At 37.3% G+C, this 21846-nt stretch overlaps 1 protein-coding gene across 1 annotated transcript in view; it reads right to left on the bottom strand.

Annotated features, from left to right (window-relative positions):
* Positions 1-21846, bottom strand: part of TBC1D5 (TBC1 domain family member 5) — a 319386-nt gene that overhangs the window by 268782 nt on the left and 28758 nt on the right. Inside the window, exon 2 of the mRNA XM_039390635.1 lies at positions 21509-21570. The gene's annotated coding sequence lies outside the window, so the exon portion shown is untranslated. The remainder of the gene's footprint in view (positions 1-21508; positions 21571-21846) is intronic.

Genomic DNA, 21846 nt, shown 5'->3' with positions numbered 1-21846 from the left:
TCTAAGTCTAGATGTTCAAATCACGAATAAACAGCTGACTCAAGCTGCACAAAAAAATTCTACTGATTTTCTGTTACCATTAGATATACCATGCTTACAGAAATACTCTCTAATAATAATAAAATTATAATAATACAAAGTAGCTCCTACGGCCTGTCCTTTCTATAGTGTCATCAGTGTTTACAAACAACAGACACTGGTAAAATAAAAAAAAGCTTCCAAGAAACTGAGCAAAATATCCTGTCCCACAGACAACAAGTACCCCTTGACAAAGCTTAGTATCTTTTTCTGGCACCTAGAATCTACTTTCTGGAACTTCAACAGATGTATTCATGGAACTCTCTTAAGGCTCACAGATCTAGAGCTGAAATTCTGCACATCTCTGTATTGAAGTCATCTGGGGAAGCAAGGTGACTGTGTTTGAATTTTACATCTAATTCCTTACTGACCTACAGAAGCACAATGAAAAAAACATGTCGTTGTTGGGACGGACTACGACATATAATATTCAGCAAGAAAGTTTATTGGAAAAAAAAAAAGGAAGCAGCAGCAGCCATGAGCTGCAGTTTACAGCCTTTTAAATACAGCTCTTCAGGCACACGTATACCACACAGATAGCTCAATTTAAACACACAAACTACAATTCTTACAGCCAATAGGTGGATTTTAGTTGCACTTTCTCAGTTCTACTTTCTCACAACATTTCTGCGCACCTGTCCCTGTTTTCCTTTGATGTTTATATTTTTCTCAGTCACTCTGTTCAAAACAAGTCCTCGTTCCCACCAGACAGTATCCTTGTTCTCACAGGAACAGCGTCCTTGTTCTCCTGATGTTTTTCTCCTCTTCTCAGGGTGCATGCTGTCAGGACTAAGGCCTCTATTCCCAGTCAGTTTTTCGTTCTATACCAGGGGTCCCGGCCCAGCCGAGATTCCCCACAAAAACAAGTCTGTCTGAACAAGATTTCAGCAAGAAAACAAAGCCCTTTTAATTCTGATTTTATGCAGTATGGTCACTTCTCTGATTTTGCTTGAACTAATTATCTGAGTCAAAATACCACCACTTCCTAAGACAAAAATTTCACTTAGAACTCCAAGCTGAGACCCACTAATGGAAAAATGGAAATCAATACTAAAAAAAACTTGAATTTTTTACTTTTCAAGGATTTAATTTCCTAGTAGTAAGTTGTATTGACCCAGAATATTTAGAATTCAATGTTATTTGGATGGATGAGGTTAGGCAGATAATAGAAAAGATTACCACATAACTGTTAAGTTACAGCACTCAACATTTACAAGCAAGTCTTTCAGCACTACGTCTAAGATCCATTCTTTCACTAGTAACAGAGACACGATAAAGAATCTCAACAGCTTTAAACTGACTACTTTGAACTCCAGTATTTTTTCATATAAATGTAATTTTAAATCTCTGCAATCCTTTCCCCAAGATAAGGAGAAATAGAACATGTTGACTGCTTGCAGGAGCTCCCTTCTCCCCATCCTTCAGACAACACACAGTGTGAACTTTGAACTCAACTTTCTAAAACTTTTTTTTCCCCCGAGTTGACAATTTAGAAGCTTACAAGTAACGCATATAGAATGACATTACTTTTCACCACTTTTTCAGTTTGGAAAGACAAATATTTTCAGGGTAGGCAGGGTAGGCCTTGTTCTTTTTTCTCCAAGAAAATTGTGGCCAGACTGCAGCTAGATGAGACGATGACTAACAACGTTATTCTCAGTGAGGTGGTATAAAGAAACAGTTGCCTTCCACTAAACCATCCCAGTTCTTTTTTTCTTCACCTTTCATCTCACTTTCTGTCTTTCCTTAGTCTTTCCAACATTTTGCTTCCTTCCCTTCTTAAAAATCACTCCCTTGTTCTTTCTAAATCTTTTCTCCACTCCTTCAACTACTTTTCTACGCCATAATCTATTTATGCAAGTGTTGCATGCTGAGGTTGCAACAACAGGGCCTCTGTACATGTAATCGTAATTTTAAATAAAGACCTCCTGAATAAAAGCAGCAGAAAAGTTTAACAAGTGACAAAATCAACTGATATTCTAGTCTGCCTCCTCTCTAACTTCAGCAGTAGCTACAACACAACCCTCAAAACCAGAGGATGAATACTAGTTTCCATACCTTAGAAGCAACTGCTATTCAGAAAGATGAAAGCAAGCCAGCCTTTCAAGGGTACATTTACACTCACAGACACGTCACCCCTCATACTGTTCCTCAGTGGTTCCATCAACCACACCTGAATGTACATTATGTTAATAAAATTCTACATATATCATTGATTTTGCCTATTTCATGCATGCAATGAAAAAGGAGCTTAACAAATGGGGGAAGGGGTGACTGAGAAAAGTAATTCTCTTTCCAACCTGAGGAAACTTTAGACAAATTTGCCTTTGATAATCGACTGAACAAGCTGCACTGCAAGCATCAAGGGATGGCGCAGGGATATCTAGCAGGTGCTGCAGTTTATCACAAAACCGTCTAAAATAATTGGAAGTGACAACCAGCACTACCACAAATGATTTATTAGTCTTTCACTCAGCTTTTCAGCTTCCTCAGGGCCAGAATAAATAATTTACCAACTCTGTATCTTCCAATCATTAATTCTTCCCTGTGCATCCAAACTACATTTAACTCTGCTGGGTTCAGTGGAATTAAAAACACAATATGAAGACTTTTTCCCCCCCAAGTATACTATTATCTGACTTTATCTAGAAGTAAAATTGTCAATCAAAATTTGTATTGGTGATAGAAGGATTAGAGCTAGCAACTAATGTTGAGTTACAAAATATCTACAACATAAAAATGAAAGCTAAACTGAAGAGATATCAACAATGAAATGTTCCCAGGAGGTCAGGCATGTTCTCAAGATATAAAGTACTGATAATGTCTGAAGATATTGATAAGCATTGTTTTTCTGATCCATAAACTAACATTAATTTCACACAAACATCTTACATGTTCCACATGGTAAATGCAGGATGAAAACACTGGACAGGAAACATTCAGAAAATAAATGAAAAAGGAGATGTGGGTAAAATGAAAGGAGTAAACACGAACAGAATGGTTCTGTAAAAAGGCAATACTTTTTGAGGGAATACATTAAAGATACAAGATTTATAATGCCCTTGTGTTCATATCACAAAAAGGAATTAAAAAAAAGAGTATTGTACAAGGCAGAATTAGAAACCAGGAGTATAAAATAGCACAAAACCAAAGTACACTTTCAAATTTAAAAGAGAATATATAAGGTACCATATTCCTATTAATTATGTAGAGAAAACACAGAGAAAACAAAATCACACCCTAAATCCATTTTTGATGTAAGATAGTCTTCTCTCATTAAATCAGCATCTATGATTAAAACCAAGATCATTTTTGGTACATAATGTATTGCATTGTTAGAGCAGCATCTGTTTGTTGCACAGTAACACATTTTTCAGCTTTAAGAAACTGTACTCACACAGAAGAAACAATCTAGACTTTGAAGATATAAAAATATTTTTACTTCCAAAAGCATTTTGTACTAAAGGGGTTAATAACATTAATGTGCTAATATTTTGCATTCCAAGAAGAGGCTTCAAGCTGTTGGAAACATAGAGAAGAAGAATTTCATGGTACTAACAGCTTTCTTTCAGTCCTATGGGACTGAGACAACTCAAACTTTAAGTGCTTAGAAGAAAAGCTTTGTAAAGCTATGAAGGCTAATCAATAGGGCTTTCACCAAGTGATAATATAGCCTGAAATGAAATAAATTGGCCATAACAAAAATGCCTTACCCTTTTTCTCCACATTAATCTCAATATAGAGAAAAGTACAGTATGAACTACAAGTCCAAAATAGCTGACATACAAATATCTTTTCACACTACTTTCAAAATACAACAAAATTTCACAAATACAAGAAGTTTAAGATTATTTATTTGAAAGCAATTATCCTATGTATTTCTCAAACATCAATTATTTTTTTTAGTAAGACTGTAAAATCTCTATTCCAATTTTACTGTGTAGCAGGGTATTTCCTTTCTTCATTTAAAACACAAGAGCATCATCTGCTACAACCAACCATGCATAAGCTGCACTCAACCTCCCAAAATTTTCAAGAGAATGACACTGTTATAAGGGCTGAGTAATTTTATCACTATGACAAGGGATGTTCTAAAACAAGCCCAAATCTAAAAAAATGCAATACTGTAAATAAAACAAAAGTTTGAGAAACTAAATCACAGGCAAGGTACTGATATCTATGCTTTCCTCACAAGCTGGGCCAAAAAAGCCTTCAAAGATCTTAGGTTTCAGCAGACAGAGAGAACGTACTTCGGGAAGCCTACCAAAGACAAAAATACACTCGATCCCAGCATCAGATCGCTGAGCCAGAAGTCGTTTACCACGGAGTCAGTTATCTAGATTCATAAGAAAGCACTTACTGTTGTAAAACTTTAAAAAAAAATTACACAGTTAATTAAATTAAACAGTTAAAAAATTAAACAGCTGCCTGTTGCTCATAGAGCACAGACATAGGTCCTACAACTGAACAGATCCAGGAAGCTGTTTTGTCATGTAACTTTTCATGGGAACTTATTATAGCATGTTTCTTGGACAAGCACAAGGACTTTCTGACTTGGAAAAAAATGGATTTGGACATCAATTCCCTTAATAACAGTCCTGAATGCAAGTCCACAGCAAAGTTTTATTTCTATACAGATTTCCTTACACACAAAAAAAAAACCCAAACCAAACACAAACCAAAAAAGACCCAACACAAAAAACCTGTGTCCAGTCTTCACCTCCTGAGTTTTTTCATACTCTTAGGCAAAGTGTTCCAAAGTGACAGCTGATTACAGAAAATAATGGGTTAATCAGAGGCTGGAATAATTCTGGTAAGAAACAGGATTCAATATTTGATCTTTTTTGATTAAAATGTTATTATAGCTATTGATATGATCAGACACTCTCCAAATGACTTCTCTCACACATAAATGATTTAGTAATGTTTTAAGGAGGCTTTTTTCAAAGGTTAAATAAAAAAAGTGTCCAAGATTAAAAAATGAGGGTGAGAAAGATCAAGCCCAAGGAGCAAAGTAAATCAGCCTTAATATACCCAAATAAAAAGTTTCACCAAATTTTTTTCACTGCCTCTAGAAGAATACATAGGAAGTGTATGAGAAAGTCTCATACGTGGTTCTCAGTGTATAAGAAACTAAATGCATTTCTTCACGCTCCTATCAATTCTGGGTCTATCTATAGTCAAAAAGGTCTGCTTATAAGAAATGTCCCTATGGGAGTACTGGGTAAATTTATATTTGTATTTATCCCAAAAGAAGTATCATGTTGTCGAATGTCAGTTTTGACAAAACATCCTCACCTAAGGCATAGGTTCACAGATTTTTCTCACTCTCAGTCACTCTTGGTGTGATTTTTCACCTCCATCAATCTAGTTTCCTTTCCTCACATTTTTTCATCACAGCTATTTGTACATTCTGACAAAACCTTGAGGAAGAAAGGAGCACCCAGTTTTATCTGTATTTACCATTCAGTAAATCTGTCATCTCCACTTCACCAAAAGGAAATGAGGCAGAGAAGGGCCACAGAGCGCATGTGGTGGTGAATTAAGGATTGAACTTGTCATCTCCTGATTCTCACAGCAACACTTTCTGAGGTATACAAATCAACAATGCATCCCTCATTAACATTTTGGCAGAAAGCATAGGTTCAACCTCTAAGATTCTCCAGAGTTGCATTTCAACCTGAGCCACCAAAAACCTTTTTCTGTCCACCACCACCAAAAAAATAGCAACCAGAGCTAACTACAAGATATGAAAGGTAAGCCAGTTATGGATACTGTTAGGTATGTTTCTGAATAGGAACCTTGAACAACACATTTTCAATAGACTACAACAAATGAGACTTTCATTTAGGAAAATGCTAACGAGAACCCTACAATGTCTGTGAAAACCCGTGCAAGCTATTTAGAATCTGATAACTTCTTGACCTAAGTCAGGGTTAAAATCCAGTGTCTGGACCATCACTAGATGTTGAACTGACCTCTGAGACATCTGAATTAATTGTCATAAAGGCTTCAAACCACCGGAAGACTTTGGGGAAAGGAACACACAACCCAAAACCAGGCAGTTCAATCCCAGGTGTTTCATCAATGAAAAGTCAACTACACTAACTTAAAAATACTAGACAAAAAATTGTAAAAATGACCCATTTCTCCCCTCCTCTTGAAGAAGGCTACTGATTATTTTATTTTTAGTTTTAATATTCAAGACACTCACTGGTCAGCCCAGTGAAACCAGGAATGTGTAAAAAACTAATTTTTAAGACAAAAAATTCATTATCACAGCTCAGACATTCAGGTCTATTTGCCTGTAAAGTCTTCTTTTCCTTACACATATAACGATCATCCTCAAAGACTGAAATGGATTAAATAAATTGAGGTAAGATAGGAAGTGACATTACAAAGGGGAGTATGACATTAGCTCAAAAGTTAGCAGGGCTCAGTGAGAGAGCTTTAAACTAGGTTTGAAGAGGGACAGGGACATAGCAGACTCAACAGACATGAGGTGTGGGAAGGGGAGAACTATAGTGCCCACTCAAGTAGCAAAAGGAGGCCTAAGAGGGGATACCTCCAGTGAGTACAAGCTTCCAAAGACATAGCCACAAGCCAGGACTTTCCACTTTCCACTCCCACTGGGATATAAACACAATCAAATACTCCTATGAAGTGCCTCTACACCAGTGTGCACAGTGTGGAGAACAAACAGGAGGAACTAGAAATCTGTGTGCAGTCACAGGGCTTTAATCTCAATGTGATTACGGCAATGTTATGGGATAGCTCACGACTGGAACATTGTCATGAAAGGCTACACACTGTTTAGGAGAGACAGAACAGGAAGGTTCAGTGGTGGAGTTGCCCTCTATGCGAGGCAATACTTAGAATGTGTCAAGCTCTGTCTTGGGGTGGATGATGAGCAAATTGACAGCTTATGGGTTAGGACAAAAGAGCAGACTAGTAAGGGTGACGTTGTGGATACAGCACGCCTGATCAAGATGAGGAAGTGGATAAGGACTTCTAGTCATAGGCACTGGTCCTTGTGGGGGACTTTAACTACCCTGCCATGTGCTGGAGAAGCAATACAGTAGAGCACAAACAGTATAGGAGGTTCCTGGGAAGGACTGATGATAAGTGACTGATGATAGTGGAGGATCCCACAACGAATGCTGTGCTGTTTGACCTTATACAAATGAACAGGGAGATGTGAAGGCTGGGGGCAGCCTTGGCTTCTCCAACAAGACCAATCCTCAGGAAGCTCTGACCCAAGAGATCAGGGTAAATCAGTGTTGGAAGAAAGGCTTTCCCTTGGTCAAGGAGAATCAGGTCCGAGAACACCTAGGTAAACCTGAGATCCATAAGTCCACGGGCCCTGATGGGATGCATCCACAAGTGCTGTGAGAGCTGGCAGACACCTTAGCTAGGATGCTCACGATCATCTTCAAAAGGTCAATGACAATCAGGAGAGATGCCTGAGGACTGGAAGAAAGCAAATGTCACCCTAGTCTTCAAAAAGGGCAAGAAGGAGGACCTAAGCAACCACCAGCCAGTCAGTCTCATCTCAATCCCTGGAAAGGTGATGGAGCACGTGGATGCTCAGGTGGTGACCTGGAGTAGCCTGCATGCATCATTATAGGTAAATCATGCTTGATCAAGTATGCCTGATTGTCTTCTAAAATGAAACAACTACCTGGACGGATGAGAGGAGAGCAGTGAGTATTGTTTACCTTGACTTCAGCAAGGCTTTTGACACTGTCTCTCACAACACCTTCACAGGCAAACTCAGGAAGTGTGGTCTGGATGAGTGGACAGGGAGGTGTATTGAGAACAGGCTGAATGGCAGATCCCAGTGGGCTGTAATAAGTGGCACAGGGTCTAGTTGGAGGCCTGTCATTAGTGGTGTTCCCCAAGGTTCAATACTGGGCCCAGTATTGTTTAATTTATTCACCAGTGACTTGGATGAAGGGGTAAATGCCTCCGCAGCAAGTTCACTGGTGAAACAAAGCTGGGAGGAGCGGCCAATACCCCAGAATGCTGTGCAGCCCTTCAGAAGGACCTTGACAGGTTGGAGAGATGGCAGAGAGGGACCATCTGAAATTCATCAGGGGGTCCTGGAGCACAACAAGCTATCTGTGAGCCAGTAGTCTGTCCCTGTGGCCAAGAAGGCCAATGGTATCCTGGGGTGCATGAGGAAGAGCATTGCCAGCAGGGTGAGGGAGGTGATCCTACCCCTCTACTCAGCGCTGGTAAGGCCACATTTGGAATACTGTGTCCAGGTCTGGGTCCAGCACAGTGTCACAAGGATTAAGGGACTGGAGCATCTCTCTTACGAAGACAGGCTGAGAGAGCAGGGCCTGTTCAGCCTATGGAAGAGATGACTGAGAGGGGACCTCGTCTGTAGGGAGGGTGTCAAGAGGATGGACCCAGGCTCTGCTCAGTGGTGCAAAGTAATAGGACAAGAGGTAATGGGCAGAAACTGATGCAAAGGAAGTTCCACCTGAATACGAGAAAGAACTTCGCTACTGTGCAGGTGACTGAGGACTGGAAAAGACTGCCCAGAGAGACTGCAGAGTCTCCCTCACAGGAGATACTCAAGAACTGCCTGGACACAATTCTGTGCAATGTGGTTGAGCAGGGAGGTTGGACCAAATGACCCACTGTGGTCCCTTCCAACCATACCCCTTCTATGAGTCTGTGATTCTGAGTAAAGGAGGTTTATTATTTAGTAGTAGAAGCAGGTCTCACTCAAGTGGTCCACATCTTGGGGCATGTATAGCCCATCCACAAAATCAAACAGCCATTTTAAGTATATACCAACACCAGCATACACTATGATCTTTTCTGTATTCCGCACAAATAAGCGTTACACAAACCGCAAACCACTTCGTTTTGCTACTTCATACAGCAAAGAAATGGCACAGTGTGCAGTGAAAAATCACGCTCTATGTAAAGAAATGCCTAGACTTAGGAAGCAACATACTCTAGTAATCAGCATAACAAAGACAGCATGAGAGAAAGCAACTCAACTTCTAATCACGTTTTAGCTAACAGGTTGGTAGACACAACCATATGGAACAAGTAACGCCTCTTATCTGAATGAATGGAATACACTTCAGCTATGTCTTTGCTATTCTTAAATTATTAAGATTACGGGCATATTAGCTACTTGAGAACAATGTAAGAAAACCAGAACATTGCAACTTCCAAACCTTCAAACCTGAGGTCTCTAGCATGCTTTAACTGTCCTACTCTAAAAATCCTCCCCCTCCAAAAAAGATAAATAGTTAAAATTCAGGAATAGTTCTAACAAGAATATATTTTAAAATTATAATTGAAGGTAAAAGACTGAAAAAGACTGAATACCAGAAAGCAAACAGTGAAAAAAATGAAACCTTGCACCACAGAACTTTTGACAATACCTCTATGTAATCCCTTTCTCCTCCAGTCTTCCTTTCATATATTTAATCATCTGTTACTAGAAATTTTTGTGGAATTGGTTGTCAAAAAGAAATAGTGAGGATGATCATGTTTTCACAGAAGCACTGTTAATAATGCATGAGGAAATGAAAAATATTTAGTTGCAATTTTCTAAGCTTTTTAGCAAAATATTCACTAATCTTTTGCTTCATAGTATTTTGTAAAAATAAGATCTCTACCCCAAATCCTTTCGACCTAATCAGACCAACTCCTAATATAAGACAAGCAAGTAATTATTTTTCTAACTTATTCCATATATTCTATCCTTTCTCCCTTTTGGAAAGGAACTATTTCTTCTTACCTTTACCAACTTAATCTTTGAGTTGAACAATCCCTTGGGTAACACTCCCTGTGACTCCCCTCATATTTGCAGGACCTGGTCCTCATGGACTTTAACCATACCAGTATCTGCTAAAGGAACACCACAGCATGGAACAAGCAGTACAGAGGTTTTCTGGAACGTGTTGACAACAACTTCATGGCACAAATGATCATAAAGCTGTTGAGGGGAACACTTTCTGTTGGACCCCATAATTACAAACAAGGAAGGAGTGATCAGCTATGTAAGAGCTGAAGGCAACCTTAGCTGCAATTACAACAAGATGGTGGAATTCTGCATCCTGAGAGGAGGTAAAAAAGTAAAAAGTGGGATCATAAGCCCAAACTTCAGCAGAGGAGACTGACGCGTTCAGGGATCTGCTTGGAAGACTCACATGGCAGATGACTGTAGCAAGGAGGGTCCAGGAAAATTCCTTGTTTATCAAGGATCTCCTCCTCCAAGCTTAAGAATGGTTCATGCCAAAAACCAGGAAAACAAGCAACCATGGTAGAAGACCTGAATGGATGAACAAAGAGCAGCTGGAAGAACTCGAATACAAAAGAAAGCATTCAGGAGATGGAAGCAGAGACAGGTAAAACGAGATGAATATTGAGACATTGTCCAAATATGCAGGAATAGGGTTAGGAGAGCCAAAGCCCAGCTAGACTTGAACACAGCAAGTGATTTGAAAGGCGTCAGGTACATCAGCAGCAAAGGGAAGACCAGGGAATGTAGGGGCCTAGTGTTGAAGGGGAACTTTGTCACGCAAGAAAAATAAGAGGACAATATCCTCAGTGCTTTCTTTGCCTCAGTCTTTAGTGGTGAGACAAACCTTAAGCAATCCCACATCTGTAAAACCAGTATGATGTGGAACAGGAACAAGTTTGGGAATATTTAAACAAACTGGATGTACGTACGATGTACACAAGTCCATAAGCCCTGAAGGGATGGACTCAGAGGTGCTAAGGGAGCTGCTCAATCTCATTGCAAGGTCACTCACAGTAACATGTGAAAGGGTGTGGAGATGAGAGCAGGGTCCTAAAGACTACTCCTCTCTTGAAGAACAGCACAAAAGAAGATCCATGGAACTACAGGCTGGTCAGACTCACATCAATCACCAAAGAGAATTACACATTACACATGCTTTACACTACAGGCTGAGGGCCAAAGATCTGGACAGCAGCTCTGCAGAAAAGAACCCAGGTATCATAGCGGACACCAAGCTGAACATGAGCCAACAATGAGCACTCACAGCAAAAGAGGCCAAGACCATTAGGAACAGTATTCCCAAAATGTCAAGGGAGGTGATGCTTCCTCCTTAGACAGCACTGGTGATATGCTTCTGGGGTATTCAATACAGTTTTGGTCTCCTCAGTATGAGAGACATGGACTTAGTAGGGTGCATCCAGCAGAAGGTCTGAAAGATGATTAAGGATTTGAAGCATATGAAATACGAGAGCTTAGACTGTTCAGCCTTGAGAAGAGAATGCTCAGGGGCGATTTTAATGGTTTCTAGATATTTCCAACGGGCAGGAGTACAGAAGATGGAGCCTGACTTTTTCAGTGGTAACCAGTGAACGGACAAAAGTTAATGGATACAAATACAAGGAAACTCATTTAAAAATAAGAAAAACTTCTTCTGTTGTGATGATAATCAGAGATTAGAACAGGTTGTTCAGAGCAGTTATGGAGTCTCCACCTTTGCAGATATTTAAAACCCAACCATGCTACAGATGACTCTCCTCTGAGATCAGAGGTTGCACTAAATGAACTCTAAAGGTGTCCTCTGACCTCAAATATTCTGTGATTCTGTAATTTGATTTATGGGGAACCATAAAAATTTTTGCTCAAACTATTTGTATCCAACAGATATTTATACATCACTAGTGTTGAATATATCAAAATGAGCAATAGGACCTTAAATAGCTTATTAATGTAGGTCTTCCCAAATCACTCTATTAACCTTAGATTTTCAAATATTTTGTCACACACATTATCTTTCTGTCCTTGTTTTTTCAGGCTTCTGAAAGCATCATGTGAACATAACACTGTACTTGATAGTATGATCTTAATGAAATAATCACACAAAAATGTTTCTTTAAAAATCAAAATATATATACACACATTGACACATACCTTGAATTTAACTAGGGCGTGAGTTTTGAATACACAGGGTTTTGAATACAGAGGGTTTGTACATTCATTTATGTTTGTACCAAAACAGCACAAGAACTGGGAAGAAATCTTTCGTAGACAAAAATTTTGGTAAATGTTGAGAACCAAAGGCTTACAAGACAGATGAACTAATTGAGCGTATATGAGAAAAACTGCAAGATAAAATTTGAATTTCTGTAGTCAGAATGTCAACTAAGCCTTATAAATTATGCATACATTTTTACCTTAGACAACTCTGGAACACTGAAGAAACAATGCATCACAGAGAATTTACTTAAGGAAAGCCCTATCATATTGAGCCAAATGGCTCATTTTTTCAGACAATGCCGGGGATTTTTCTGCATTAATTTTTCTGGTGTCTAAGAGTTTTTAAAATAATGTTGTACTTTCTGATCAAAAAAGTAGAAATTAGAGTTAAAAGTAACCAAACACATTATAATTTGCACTCCTGCTGTTGCAAAATACAGCAAGATAAACTTCAGAGACCGTAAGCGATTACTACCAGTGCATTTTAAGTACTTGGCAGCAGTATTGTTTTCACCATACCTAAGCACTGGCTCAGAGTATTGCTTCATGACTGCCTCCTATCCTCTTCAACTGTCTTTTTCTCACTTCTTCCTTGAACTACCACTGGCACTAATGTAGTCAGATCAAAAAACTGATAAAGATTAAAACTAAACCAGCAAAAGAATGCATAGATGCACAAGCAGCAGACTGCATAAAAGTGGTGGAAACACATGGCTAGGGAATGGGGCTTAGCAAGGCTACCTTCTCCAGTACCTGAAGTGGTTCTCCCAAACAGTCGCCCTTACTATGCTTCAGTTTATATTGTAGAGTAGTATTTATTCAAACAATTATTAGACTAGCTGCCCCAGAACAAAGATGGCTGAAAAAGCACTTCATGTTGACCTAGAAAGGATAAAATGTTCATGTTATGCATATCATTTGTATTTTCAGTGAAAGCACAATCTAGTCACTCAGTAGTAGCCAGAGTACTTTTTTTTATATCACTTGTCCACATAAACTATTTTGAAGTTGCCAAAGGAATTTTAAGACTGCAAACTGAAAGCAAGGTGCACAGTCTCTCCTAAAATATAAATGTGCAAAGAACGAAGAACCTTGGGTTCACTTCAAAATTTCATTGTTGTACAGAAAAAGAAAAAAAATAACATCAAACTTTCGGATTCTTTTACTTTAAAAAAATTAGCCTTTCTAAAAGATTTTCCATAATTTCCATGGGCAATGATGTGAAAGCTGAGCTGTATCTCCTCCAGAATTGCAAACTTACACTTTATTGGTTTGCATTTAGCTATTCAGCAATATTGCCTTCCTGAGGTCAGCTTAATCCCATAATTAACAGTTTTATATCATTAATAGCCTTTTCTTCTCAGTCAGAGCATTTTGCCATACAACCTTTTTATACTGTTGGTTCACAGAGCAAAATATCTACATTTTTGCTTCTGAGCATTTCTGAACTCTGCTCTGTTCCAAACCATCACCAAAAAATTCACCTTGATTCTCACAAGTTAAATGAATATAATTAACTTGGTTCAAGATCAGGATTCTTTGTCCATAAGGACCACAGGCAAGACTAAGCTTTCCTTTGGAAAGTAAATTTAATTTGCCCTTTTTCTACAGTGCTGACATATGCCTTAAACCAAGACAACCAGAACAGTTCTATAGTTAAAGATTATTCTGGAATCCTAAAAAATCATCTCTTTAAATTTAAAGAAAGAGTAAGTCAGAAAAAAAAAGGATAAAGATCTTTCAAAAACAGCTGCAGCATGTAAAAGAAATTAGCATGAGTGACTGCAGGGAAAACATCAGCAATAGGTTTTGAAGAAATCTGGCTTGGGTCACTGAAAAGAAAACAGAGGCAGATGCTAGGCTGCCTAGTCCAGGTCACTGCAGGGAGAACAACAGCTGGTTATGTGAGTCTTGCCTGGGACACAGAGTTGGTGCTTGATTCTACTGTGCAATTATTCAACACTTTCTTGATGATTTTAGTATGGGAGAAAAACTGAAAACCGGATTTTTTTGCAGGTGGAGCTACAACAAATTAAACCATTTATTTAATGGTTTAAAACTCAGTTTTATTCTCTTTTATGGACATCCAACAAAAAGAGTACAAATGTTGACTGGCTACACAGATCTACGTCTGAAATACAAGAGTTTCTGAAGTGGTCTACCAATTATCAATATTTAAACAGCTCTTATAAAAGCCAGTTCATTGTAGTGCAGATACTTCCAGGACTGCAGGGTCTATATTCATTCCATATTAACTGTAGTATATTTTCAGACATTTTATTTTCACATTCAAATGGGGGTCCGAAGAGAGAGTGTCCTCTGATCATTGTTTTCATGATCATTTTTAGCTGAGAGTTAAAAAACTTCTTTTTATAACCCACCAACCAATGTTTGATTCAACTTGAGGGAGTTGCTGTTCATCCATCCAAGGCTTTTATAAAACTTCTACCATTGTAATTTTCTGGATTATGTTAGAGAAAACTGAACTCACATTACAGATCCTGGTAAGCAGAAGAGAGTTTTTTAAGTGAATTTTTCCATGATTGCCCAGCTCCTCATTTCGTGACTCATGCATTCCTTCCAATCATATTATTCATCACTCCTTTTCATGAAGCAAGAAATTATAAATGATTACCATCTTGATTTGTCTGAGCACAGAAAAAAATATCTTTAGAATCAATGGACAACTCTACTCCATAGATCAGCTACTTATTCAAAATATGTTTCACTAAAAATGCAGAATATGCCCTCAGATGTGCCCATAGTTTAACTAATTGTTCTAAGAATGTATTGCATGCATATGCATACAACAAAGGCGCTCTCTAAGAAAGAGTCATAAGAGTAGTACTTTTTTTAGGTGATTAAAGAAAAATAAGATTTTTTTTGAGGTTGTTACCAAAATATACTTTTCAATTCCCAGTTATTTTGGCATTTACTCCCAGGTAGTACAGAGATTTATTAAGACCAAGTAGGTGTAGCAAGGCAAATAGAACTTTTCATAAATTGTGAGTGAAAACGTTAAGAAAATTATCTTTTGAACCAATTAAAGATAGCTTAGACATACCAGGGCAAGGAGTTCCATAGTACAGAAACAAAGACTGTACAGAAAATGAACTGCATAAAACCAGAAAGAAGTAGTAAATGCAAAAGTATAAATCATATGGATTTTATGCTGAAGTTTATTACACAGAAGTTAAGTTTTGCAGTATTAATCTAAAACCTTCTGTATGAAATGCTAGAATTGAGATAAATATGATAAAATGGGACTGTCCCATATGCTCTGAGTCTTTTAAAACTCTGGTCAACTGAAACATGGCAGTAACTTACATTCATACACCTCCTGATATAAGAAACATAAGAAAATACAAACAACAATCAAAAAAGGAAGAATACCAAAGCTCCTGGCACTTGATATTTTTGCTGGTTTTGCAACCACTGTAAGAGATGTTTTTAATGTTTGTTGATCCTCAAAACAGAGTAAGGAACATTAAATCCAGCTACAGCCATATGTTAAATGTAAGAGCCTAGGACAAAGAAAATAGCCTAAAATTAGTGTTTACTAAATATAATGCTGTAAGAGAATATATTCATCAACTTCAGTGCTACTATCAGCTTGTCCTAAGTTACACTCAAATGTCTACAAGATCAGAATTTCAGCTGAAAGGAAAAACGTGTTTCAGTAGAGACAAGTACCCATACTAGGCACATCCTTCTTCACTGTATTGCTGAGAAGATGTTAGAGGCTCTTTCTGGTAGGCATCTTAATGTATATGGTAAGACAGTACACCTACATATGACAGGATAGAGTATGCTGGTGGTATTCTACAAGTGTGATAACTTAATGCAAATAAGAGGAAGTCACATTAGAAAAATTGATTTTTAGCTTCTCTCAGCACTGGAGACAGAATGAAGACATATGCACGAGTAAGAATAAGATATTCTGACTACCACACTGCTAGTAAGTTGTAACCAAGGTAGACGTGTATTGTTAGTATAAGCAAACTTGCAAAGTGCTCCTGATGTGTGATCTCACTCATTAAAACATATTTTGATGAGAAACAGAACCATAAAAAACGTTCTGGATTTGAGGCTGATAAACTCAGTGAGCTATGTTTCTGAAGTTGCTGGCCACCTTTTCTTTTAGGTGCTACACATTCCCTGCACTTAACATAATCAAAAAAAAAAACCAACCCACCACCAAATTCTGCTTAAAGTTTATGTGATATTCATTACTGTTATTGAAATATAACTAATTACTGCAATTCTCATGAGGATTTATTTCACTGTCTGCAAAACAGGAGGCATTTCCTCTCCAGGAAAGGTCATCACAATATGTCCACAGTTTACGTCAGGTAGCTTTATGAAAATCACATAGAAGAAGTCAGAAGGGGAGATATTGTAAAACCAAGAACTATTAGATTGCAGTTTACAGTATGAGCATCTGAGAACCCATGTTTTGCATAAAAATACAAAACAATGAAAACAGTGCAAACAGAACAATTCACAACTTACAACGTGAGCGTTTAATCATGCAGCCATAACTTTTAAAGTTCTTTCAGATAAAAAAGTAACATATTTCCTACCATGAAAGATATAAATATGAATGCACAAACACATTGTTTTAAGGAGAAGATATTTTGATAATATAATAGAATGATTCATCTCTGTTAACGCTTTCAGATGTCCAGTACAAAAGACCCCATGTTTCTTAATAACCTACAGCTGGTACCAACATTATGCCCATAAGCTCCTATCATCATACTATTGCTTACTATCATTACACTATCTCCTCTCAAATTCACATCTTTCTACAGCTCCTGTCTCCCTGTGGGATCCTTAGTTTGAGTGGAGAACAACTGCTTATTCCTTTTGGACCATGCTATAGAGTGCAATCACAGACAGGCCTGGTAATGTCTTGTTGGCTGTACCTATTTCCTCTTGCAGAGATTCTCTTTCTAGGCAGTGCTGCAAAGATTTTTCTGTGAAACACACATAACTTCTACTAGCTTGAGGCTTTTTGTTTTGTTAGGGTTTTTCAGCTAAAGTCTTACTACCATCCATATTTTATGGGAACTTATATTTTAAATAATGATTGCAACATTTCTTTTCAAAATATCATACTTTCATCAGTTCTGATCAATCCAACATCTTCTAACATAGATTTCCAAAATGCCTTGCAAAGCACCTACCCTAGGAAGTGAAACAGGACTTGAATATTCATTTTACAAAGCCAACGCATGTTTGGTTACAAATACTGGAGTATTTCTCTAGTATTTCCTTCAAAGGAATTTTTTTTTAAACTTGTAAAGTTTGAGAGAGTGCTGATCCCTATTCTGTGAAGCAAGCTAGCATCATTAGAATGACAAAATCAAGTCTTATTGTGGCAAGAAGAAACATCATTTAGTGTCAACAACACGCTGCTATTGATTTGAACTCCTCCTTGCCTCACGGGTGAAATAACAAGCTCCTACACACAGACTCTCCAAGCATACCAATAGAGGAAAGAGGCAAGAAAAATACTAAAAATGGCTGTATTAAAGATACAACAGGAAATATGTGACTCATGAGATGCAAATTCTTTTATCTGTATGACATAAATTGAAGAAGAGCTTAATATGGCTTCTGTGATTTCTATGGAGTTAGATTAGAACAGAAATACACCTACCAATAATATACCAGATTTAGGCTTCCCAACCAGTATCTCCTAACTGTTCAGCACCCTCTGTGAAACAAGTCAGCTTCATTTTCATTATCTAATACTTACTAATCATTTTTCTTAAATGACACCTTATTTTAGCATCCTGGTCAGCCATTTTCAGTGTAAATCATCCTTTCACAATACTGTTAAGATTTCTTTAAAGCAGAGCTAAGAAACTGTCTGTCAACACAGACAGGTTCACTCTTTTCCTATTTCTGAACAGACCCTAATTCAGAAAAAAAAAAAATAAATCTGTATCTTTCTTTTTAATTGATACGAAAAGAAGAATAAACCCATAGTCAAGCAACACTAATATAAATACCACTTTGCACACTGTCTGGTTTTGGCTGGATTAGAGTTCATTTTCTTCCTTAGTAGCTGGTACAGTGCTGCATTTTGGATTTAGGATGCAAATAATGTTGATAAGATACTGATTTAGTTGTTGTTAAGCAGTACTTACTCTAAGTCAAGGGCTTTTCAGTGTCTCATGCTCTGCCAGCGAGGAGGTGCACAAGAAGCCATGAGGGAGCATGGCCAGGACAGTTGACCCAAACTGGCCAAAGGGATATTCCATACCGAATGTCATGCCCAGTATAAAAACTGGAGGAAGTTAGCCCGGAGGGACTGATCTCTGCTCAGGACAGGCTGGGCATTAGTCAGCATCTGCTGAGCTATTTTATTGTGCATTACCTTGTCTTGGATTTCATTCCTCCTCTCTTTTTGCTGTCCCCCTTCTCATTATTATGTTACTATCATAATCATTAGCATCATTATTATATTTTACTTTATTTCAACTATTAAACTGTTCTTATCTCATGGGTTTTACCTTTTTTCAATTCTCCTCCCCATCCTATCAGGGCAGAGAGGGGAGCGAGCAAGTGGCTACAATACTTAGCTGCCAGCTGAGTTAAGCCACAACACACATCAGTAGTTCTTTTTCCAGAACTCAAAGCTATGTATTTAAGCAAATCTGCAAACCAAAAAATGTAGTGAAATGTACTCGTGCTGTCTAACTGCAACCAAAATTTAAGCTAATTTCAAACACTTTTGTAGCATCAATTTAGCATGCTAGGATTCCATAGTCTATCTCCTAAAACATCAACTAAGTAATATACAAGGCATAAAAAAACCTCTTTAATGATAACTTCTTTTTTAAAAATACTGAAGTGCAGGGAACAAAGCTATTTTCATACCACATCCAGAAAATGGATGAGGTGTGAAAGAAATCTCTTGTTTAATGTGACCTTTGGCTGTACTTTCACTTGTCATCATTATGAAGTAGCTACTTTCAGTGCCAACACATAAGCTGCGTTATATTACCCCATAACAGTAGTAGCACGTCTTTCAGGGAGTGTTTCATACTCCAAGAAACTGGTGGCAGAATGCACTGACAGCACTTACCTTTGTAACTGCTTATAATAGGTCTTATTCAACAATAAGACCTCATTTACAAAAGGAAATAAGAGTGTACTAAATTTCATAGAGCATGTTGCATAAACTAGTATATGTTGAGGAACTCCCTTGGAGTTCTCAGCTTCAGTGAAAACATTCAAATAAGGAGAAATGTAAATTTCAGATTGGAACTCTGCCCCAAATAATAACATTCAGAGCTTTGTTACTGTGCACAGACCAAAAATACTGCATCATTAAGATCTGCAACATATTTGACGCATGTAATTAAGAAAATATTTCTGAAAAGCAATTGAATTTGAAATTCAAGTAAAATTAATAGAACAAATATGACAAATTTACGTTTTATACAACGGTAGCAAGCTGCAGAACAAAGATCAGTAGCTATCATTATCTAAAGCTGTTCATCTAACACCATAGAGAGAAAAACCATTGATACATACTGTACACACATTTTTATCCATGTATATAAATCAAAGGAAACAGCTTCCTTTAAGGCAAGCATATGAAGATACTAAAGCAAGATACAAATTAAATATTCATACATTCAATATTTCAAAATAAGGAATTTGGATATACACATGCATAATTTAAGTTCTATAGTGAAACCTGTCTACAGAGGCCATTTCTACTGTATTTCAACAGCACTGAAACTTGAAATGTACAATGCAGCCTTTCCATGCTGTGTTAAAACTTTAAAGTATATAGTAATTCATTTCAAGCACTAAACACAGAATAAAGGCCACATTATGCACACGGCACTTTTGCAGAGGAACTGCTGCTTTGCCCTATTCATTACAGCTCTGAAACAGGGCTGTCAGTTATAGCCCTCTCCTGCAAGGTGGCTTCCGAGTGCCTGACGAGTTACTCATTGGGAACTGAGGCCAAATAGACAACTTAGGGAACAAGGCGGCTCATCCGTTCTCAAAAGCCCATCAGTCAGAATGGACGAGTCACACTGTGATTCCAGGCACCAATTTTAAACTCTGTTGAGCTGGTGCTCATATGTAAAGCCTAAAAAACTGACCCCTTACACTGCTTTTATACAGTCACTGAAGACTCTATAGAGTAAAATGTGACATTTTTGACCTTTTTGATTGGCAAAAGGAACACAAAAACAGGTTTCACACTGTGTTGTGCACTAGAAATGATTCTTTGAGATCACAGAACCTGAAAGTAGTTTACATACAACAACACAGACGCTGAATTTTCAGAGCCTATAAATTCCTATGCATGCAAAAAACACCATGGGGAAAAAACCCCTACCATCCACCTTTCCCCCCTCGACACGTATCTCCTTCTGCATGTGTCTAAAGATGTCACCATTCCTCCCCATGTATTTAAAACCTTGCCACTAAGAAAGAACTCTCCATATGAGTTATTAATGTGAATATTTTATTTTCTTATTAGAAATTAAATGTATTAGTTCAAATATCAAGAGTCTCTTTTTAAAAACATCCATTTTATTTGGACAAAAATATCTCAAGATAACTTAAGAATAATTAAAGAGTACTTACTAAGGGGAAAATAAAACTACTCTGTTTTTACATGTTTTAAAGTAAACATTTATATTTGACCCTTAAAGGTCACTCATTTGATCTTGACATGCCTATGAAATCATAGGAGCAAAAGCTAAATAAGTAGAAAAGTGGTATTAAACAATATAAAACTAAACAAAATTAGTATCTACATGGTAAATTACTTCATTGAAAACCGTCTATGGATTCTGCAAAGAATATACTTTTGCCTTAGAGCTAGTACTTTAATTTTCAAGAACCAAGAAAAAAAAATCAAAACTAGTCAGTAACAATGCAGCGTCGAAAAGCAATAAACTCAAAATTAAGTTATAAATAATTTAAAGCATGTCATGAAGATGTATTAATAATTCATCAGATAAATAATTTACTAAATAATCAAATAAATAAATAATGAAATACATAAATAAATCAGCAAATAAATAATTCTGCAAAATAACCTAAACAATAAGTCACTAAAACAAATGACAAACCTACAAAACTGCAATGATTTTCTAAATTCTGATAGTTTTAAATAAACAAATGTATATAAACTAGATCAATCTTTGGTGGATAGAGTAATATTTTTCACTGCTATTGGTGAATTCCTGATTACAATGCACAAGGATACAATTTTAGATTTTACAAGAGTGCAGTTTTTCCCTTGTAAATTATTAACTTGATTGCTACAATACATCCTGCTCCGTATTTTACACGTAATCCCTTTATGTAGCTCGTTTTCCCCCCCAAAAATGAAAATCTCTTTACAACATTCTTAATTCATATATTTCTTTTTCTTTTCTTGGGTGCAGTACTTACCACACTGCAATAGCCTTCTTGGTGGTTCTCTTATTGTCTTCTGCAAACCTTCAGAAGTTTTGCTGCAGGGGGAAAACAAGTAGAATAACCTTAATTATTACAGATGGTATCTCATTCATTAGCAGATGACAACATTTTATTTGAAAGCACACGAAAAGCTGTTTTATAATTCTACAAAGCAACTTAATGTGAAACAACCATTACAGTTTGCAGACTACCGAAAGTTTTTAGAAGTCTTTGGTGGAACGAGTTCAAGCAGACTGAGGCCTGTTTCTTGTATTTAAGCTGACACACAATCTGTGCAAACTGGCACTAATTCAGATGTAAAGACAAACCAC

The sequence above is a fragment of the Pipra filicauda genome, unplaced genomic scaffold, assembly GCF_003945595.2.
Source record: "Pipra filicauda isolate LSUMZ 115617 unplaced genomic scaffold, ASM394559v2 scaffold84_size4826128_pilon, whole genome shotgun sequence".
Taxonomy (NCBI): Eukaryota; Metazoa; Chordata; class Aves; order Passeriformes; family Pipridae; genus Pipra; species Pipra filicauda.
The sequence above is the reverse complement of the archived record's forward strand: the minus strand, read 5'-3'. Positions and strand labels throughout refer to the sequence as shown.